Genomic DNA, 7,500 nt, shown 5'->3' on the forward strand with positions numbered 1-7,500 from the left:
CAATTTCGAGAAAAACACTGAGTAACAAATTTGCCGAAATGTAAAAGAAATAAATAGTTTCCCTCACCCCAAGTATAATTAGATATAAATGCCTTTTTTTATGTATCTGACTTCAAAGCTATTATTACTCTACCCCCCCAAAAAAAAAAAAAAAAAAAAATTCGTGTCAATTTCGAGAGAAAAACACTGAGTAACAAATTAGCCGAAATGTAAAAGAAATAAATAGTTTCCCTCACTTAAAGTATAATTAAATGTAAATAGCTTTTTTTATGTATATGACTTCAAAGCTACTATTATGGTTCATGTGGCTTGATTGGTAACGTCTCTGCCTAGTGTTTTCCAGTCGGGGGTTCGAGTCCCGCTCAGACTCGTTAGTGCCATTAGTGTCTGTAAACTTACCATCCATGTAAGCTAAGGTTCGGGTGTTTGGGGGAGCCTATAGGTCTATCTGCTGAGTCGTCAGCAGCCACTGCCTGGCCCTCCCTAGTCCTAGCTTGGGTGGAGAGGAGGCTTGGGTGCTGATCATATAATATATGGTCAGTCTCTAGGGCATTGTCCTGATTGCTTAGGCAATGTCACTGTCCCTTTCCTCTGCCCTTCATGAGCGACCTTTAAACCTTTAAACTTGGGTGGAGAGGAGGCTTGGACGCTGATCATATAATATATGGTCAGTCTCTAGGGCATTGTCCTGCTTGCTTAGGCAATGTCACTGTCCCTTTCCTCTGCCCTTCATGAGCGACCTTTAAACCTTTAAACCACCGACACCCCCCCCAAAAAAAAAAAAAAACCTATGTTTTTTCGGGTCAATTTCAAGAGAAAAACACCAAGTCTGATCCAGAGAGAGGCAGTTTATCAGGAGTTAGGAGAAATTACGCAGCACGAACGAGGCCTCTGAACAACTCATTTCCCTCTTTTGATGGGCATGCTGCTACGTACATTAACGAGCGTCTCGAGCCTCGTTAGCAGGGAGATCTGGGGCGCTATTGCTCGTTAAGCAGAATCTATTATATCCTTTCCAAAAACTGGAAGATGTTGCGACCTACCATAGGTCATTCAATATCATATTGATTAAATGAAGCTTTACATTGAGGGCTTTTTAATACTCATTGGCAAAGAGGAAACATTAAAGTTAAATGAAATTGATTCTATTGTCATTAAATGAATCTTTACATTAAGGGCTTTTTAATACTCATTGGCAAAGAGGAAACATTAAAGGCAAATGAAATCGATTTTATTTTCATTAAATGAATCTACATTGAGTTTTTTTTTTTCTTTTTTTTTTTTAAACTCATTGGCAAAAGGGAAACATTAAAGGCAAATGAAATCAGTTTTATTTTGACTAAATTAATCTTTACATTGAGGGGTTTTTTAATACTCATTGGGAAAGGGGAAACATTGAAGGCAAATGAAATCGATTTTATTTTGATTAAATGAATTTTCACATTGAGGGCCTTTTTTTTTAATCTCAAGGACAAAAGGGAAACATTAAAGGCAAATGAAATGGATTTTATTTTGATTAAATGAATCTTTACATTAAGGGGTTTTTAATACTCATAGGCAAAGAGGAAACATTGAAGGCAAATGAAATCGATTTTATTTTGATTAAATGAATTTTTACATTGAGGGCTTTTAAATACTCATTGGCAAAGAGGAAACACGAAAGGCAAATGAAATCGATTTTATTTTGATTAAGTGAATCTTTACATGGAGGGCTTTTTTAATACTCATTGGAAAAGAGGAAACATTGAAGGCAAATGAAATCGATTTTATTTTGATTAAATGAATCTTTACATTGAGGGCTTTTTTAATACTCATTGGCAAAGAAGAAACATTAAAGGCAAATGAAATCGATTTTATTTTGATTAAATGAATCTTCACATTGAGTGTTTTTCAATACTCATTGGCAAAGAGGAAACATTAAAGGCAAATGAAATAGATTTTATTTTGATTAAATGAATCTTTACATTGAGGGCTTTTTAATGCTCATTGGCAAAGAGGAAACATTGAAGGCAAATGAAATCGATTTTATTTTGATTAAATGAATCTTTACATTAAGGGCTTTTTTAATACTCATTGACAAAGATGAAACATTGAAGGCAAATTAAATTGATTCTATTTTCATTAAATGAATCTTTACATTAAGGGCTTTTTAATACTCATAGGCAGAGGAAACATTAAAGGTAAATGAAATCGATTTTATTTTGATTAAATGAATCTTTACATTGAGGACTTTTTAATACTCATTGGCAAAGAGGAAACATTGAAGGCAAATGGAATCGATTTTATTTTGATTAAATGAATCTTCACATTGAGTTTTTTTTTTTTAAACTCAAAGGCAAAAGGGAAACATCATAGTCAAATAAAATCGATTTTATTCTGATTTAGACTTGAATAGTTTTATAACGAGACATACCAAAATATCACTTGATCATAAATCTCAGCAGTGAATTCATAAGACTTTAAAGTTTTTCATTTAAATAATATTGAGCTAAAAGCAAAGAAATGCAAATCATTCATTTGAACTCTCCAATTTCTATTTAGATAAAATTATGAAGCTTGCAAACAACAGGTCTATGAATAATTTAACCTATTCTACGCAATTTATTCGAAGCTTACATTTTGTCAAATTATAGTCAATAAACATATTTTTAGTGACACCACTAAAGCAGCTATATCATTTTTACTCCCGTAATAACGGCAATTATAGTGATCATACTATCATTATCATTGCTAGTAAAGCTACAAGTCTAAGGTCTCTAACAGGAATTGCAGGCCAATCTACAAGCACAAGGTCTCTAACAGGGGAAATAGCTCAGAAAGGAAAGGAAATAAAGGAAATAGTTAAGATATATATGAGAAGGAGGCCTAATAGAGAATGATATAAAATATTTTACGATCGGCAACAACGTTGAAATAGTTCTGATATATAAAAACTACGACAAGAGCCTTACATTAACCGGGTCAAAAAAAAAAAAAAAAAAAAAAAAGTCTTTTCCTTTTTTACTAATTCTGCATTGTTCACATCCCCAACCTATGAGTCAAGGCGACTGAATCGGAGAAAACTGAACCTACCTGATGATGAAGCGTCCATTGACGAATACATACCCCCATCAATCCATCTGGATATACTTTCCCGGATTTGGATAATCGATCCTAACCCGATAACGACTGCCGGAATATAAAAGTCACCGCACTTGAGTCCCTTCGACCTGTTATCTGGAACCGTGTATAGGAGGCAACTGTAAGTGACGCAACTCTCCACACTTTCATAGAGCTCATTGACCATGGATTTCCTCCCTCTGGGGTAAATATGCCTAACAACGAGTGTACCACCAGCTTCTGGATATGCTATCTACATCTGATAGTGTCACCTTATACAAGGACATTTTACTTATTCCTGTGTCCCTTCGCTAGGATGTCCTAGGTGCTCTGTTCACAAAGAGGCGTTAGTATTTTGGACAGGGATCTCTGCAAACATAGATGGTTCAGAACAACTGAGGACATTGCAGTCACATGGCCCGTCCCAACTATGTAATCCCCCAACATCATCCATCATGCCTGTCTACCCCCTCCAGGTAATGTGTGCCAACTATTTCACTCACAAGGGTGACTGGTACTTGGTGATTGTTCACTGGTACAGGAACTAGTTGCTTGTTTCCAGTGCAGTACTTTTGTTGCATATGGTACACCTGAGAATGGTCATGTCCGATGAAAGCATAAAATTTATGGCGACAGATACGTGTGCCTTCTTGCAAGACTGGGGTGTCCACAACCCGCCTTCATCAGTGGCGTTCCTTCACAGCAATTGTAGTGCGGAAATTGGGGTTATGATGATGAAGCATTTCATAACAAACAACACAAGCCCGGACGAAGCCCCAGACATAGAAACTGTTCAACATGATTCCCTACAAAAGAGGACCACGGCAGACCCTGAGACAATGATCTCTCCTGTGATGAGCATCTTTGACCACCTCATCCTTGACTTCATCCCAGTCCTGCTGGGGAAGTACCTCCCTATCGCCACATGGTATGGAACCCTGAACGCAAAGGAAAATGCTTCGCGTAAGCGACATGTTCGCCTGATGGACTCCTAGTCAGAGCACAACACCTACTGCATGTTGAAGACCATGTCCGGCATCGAAAATCAAACTGACTCTAACTCCACCAAATGAGACAGAACTGGAACAGTCAATGAGGTTCTCCAGTTCAACCAGTACATGGTTAAAATTCAATTGCTTTGGACAAGTATATCTCTGCTACTGACAGTTCCTCCTCAAATTCACATCCGTAACACCCGAAGAGCCACATCGTACCATCCTCGATCACATTTTAAGACATGTTGGAACACGGCCAGCACCTGCAGCAGACAATCGATCCTCAGACCTGGTTATCCCTCATGGTATTACAATTGGCAAGCCAATAACAGCCAGAAATTTGGCTGCACTTGTGCCCTCTACTCCACATCAAGTCAGGTGCCCACCACCAACTGTTTCATCCGCACCGCCATCACTGATGCCACCCACGACACATTCCCATCCACGAACCCCATGCCACCTGGCCCAATAGACACAACAGGGATCACGAACCCCATGCTACCTGGCCCAATAGACACAACAGGGATCACGAACCCCATGTCACCTGGCCCAATAGACACAACAGGGATCACGAACCCCATGTCACCTGGCCCAATAGACACAACAGGGATCACGAACCCCATGCCACCTGGCCCAATAGACACAACAGGGATCGCGAACCCCATGCCACCTGGCCCAATAGACACAACAGGGATCGCGAACCCCATGCCACCTGGCCCAATAGGCACAACAGGGATCGCGAACCCCATGCCACCTGGCCCAATAGGCACAACAGGGATCGCGAACCCCATGCCACCTGGCCCAATAGACACAACAGGGATCGCGAACCCCATGCCACCTGGCCCAATAGACACAACAGGGATCGCGAACCCCATGCCACCTGGCCCAATAGACACAACAGGGATCGCGAACCCCATGCCACCTGGCCCAATAGACACAACAGGGATCGCGAACCCCATGCCACCTGGCCCAATAGACACAACAGGGATCGCGAACCCCATGCCACCTGGCCCAATAGACACAACAGGGATCGCGAACCCCATGCCACCTGGCCCAATAGACACAACAGGGATCGCGAACCCCATGCCACCTGGCCCAATAGACACAACAGGGATCGCGAACCCCATGCCACCTGGCCCAATAGACACAACAGGGATCGCGAACCCCATGCCACCTGGCCCAATAGACACAACAGGGATCGCGAACCCCATGCCACCTGGCCCGATAGACACAACAGGGATCGCGAACCCCATGCCACCTGGCCCGATAGACACAACAGGGATCGCGAACCCCATGCCACCTGGCCCGATAGACACAACAGGGATCGCGAACCCCATGCCACCTGGCCCAATAGACACAACAGGGATCACGAACCCCATGTCACCTGACCCAATAGACACAACAGGGATCACGAACCCCATGTCACCTGACCCAAAGACACAACAGGGATCACGAACCCCATGTCACCTGGCCCAATAGACACAACAGGGATCACGAACCCCATGCCACCTGGCCCAATAGACACAACAGGGATCACGAACCCCATGCCACCTAGCCCAATAGACACAACAGGGATCACGAACCCCATGCCACCTGGCCCAATAGACACAACAGGGATCGCGAACCCCATGCCACCTGGCCCAATAGACACAACAGGGATCACGAACCCCATGCCACCTGGCCCGATAGACACAACAGGGATCGCGAACCCCATGCCACCTGGCCCGATAGACACAACAGGGATCGCGAACCCCATGCCACCTGGCCCGATAGACACAACAGGGATCGCGAACCCCATGCCACCTGGCCCGATAGACACAACAGGGATCGCGAACCCCATGTCACCTGGCCCGATAGACACAACAGGGATCGCGAACCCCATGCCACCTGGCCCAATAGACACAACAGGGATCGCGAACCCCATGCCACCTGGCCCAATAGACACAACAGGGATCGCGAACCCCATGCCACCTGGCCCAATAGACACAACAGGGATCGCGAACCCCATGCCACCTGGCCCAATAGACACAACAGGGATCGCGAACCCCATGCCACCTGGCCCAATAGACACAACAGGGATCACGAACCCCATGCCACCTGGCCCAAAGACACAACAGGGATCACGAACCCCATGCCACCTGGCCCAAAGACACAACAGGGATCACGAACCCCATGCCACCTGACACAATAGACACAACAGGGATCACGAACCCCATGCCACCTGGCCCAATAGACACAACAGGGATCACGAACCCCATGCCACCTGGCCCAAAGACACAACAGGGATCACGAACCCCATGCCACCTGGCCCAATAGACACAACAGGGATCACGAACCCCATGCCACCTGGCCCAATAGACACAACAGGGATCACGAACCCCATGCCACCTGACCCAATAGACACAACAGGGATCACGAACCCCATGCCACCTGGCCCAATAGACACAACAGGGATCACGAACCCCATGCCACCTGGCCCAATAGACACAACAGGGATCACGAACCCCATGCCACCTGGTCCAATAGACAAAACAGGGATGAGCAGACCACCAGAACCTTCTGATCCTCTAATTGATACGACGACTTCCAGATACCCACCATTCGTGTTGCTATTTTTTTACCAAAATATCTCATTTTATGGTTATATATTCCTTTTCAGTTAAAGTGTAAAGTATCTGAACAAAACCGTTTAGCTGAGTATAGTTATTAGAAATCTAATGTGATCTATTACTTTTCCAATGATGATAAGACTCCCGTTCCTCTTCCTCTTGTTCTCTTAAAGTTTTTATAGTTTAAATAGGAAATATTTATTTGAATATTGTTACTATTCCTAAAATATTTTATTTTTCCTTATTTCCTTATTTCCTTATTTCCTTTCCTCACTGGGCTATTTTCCCTGTTGGGGCCCCTGGGCTTATAGCATCCTGCTTTTCCAACTAGGGTTGTAGCTTAGCATTTAATAATAATAATAATAATAATAATAATATAATTATCCCTTAACCAGTGTTCATCCTTCACTCGGTATATCAATACTTGAGAAGGGATCAGCCTATCAATTATGATGACCAAATATTCATTCAGGGTAATAATAGGTTAATCCCCTTTATACAATTGTGACGATTTCAAATGCAAAGCAGCACGCACTATATTATTCTAGCCTGCTTGAGACAGGCAATAATAATAATAATAATAATAATAATAATAATAATAATAATAATAATAATAATAATAATAATAATAATAATAATAATAATAAATTATAATAAATGATAAATAATAATAATAATAATAATAATAATAATAATAATAATAATAATAATGATAATAATAACAATAATAATAATAAAAATAGCAATATTATTACAAGTGAAATCAAGCTAAAATGAAAATGAAAAAAATTCACTTA

This window comes from Palaemon carinicauda, chromosome 22 (assembly GCF_036898095.1).
Source record: "Palaemon carinicauda isolate YSFRI2023 chromosome 22, ASM3689809v2, whole genome shotgun sequence".
Classification (NCBI taxonomy): domain Eukaryota; kingdom Metazoa; phylum Arthropoda; class Malacostraca; order Decapoda; family Palaemonidae; genus Palaemon; species Palaemon carinicauda.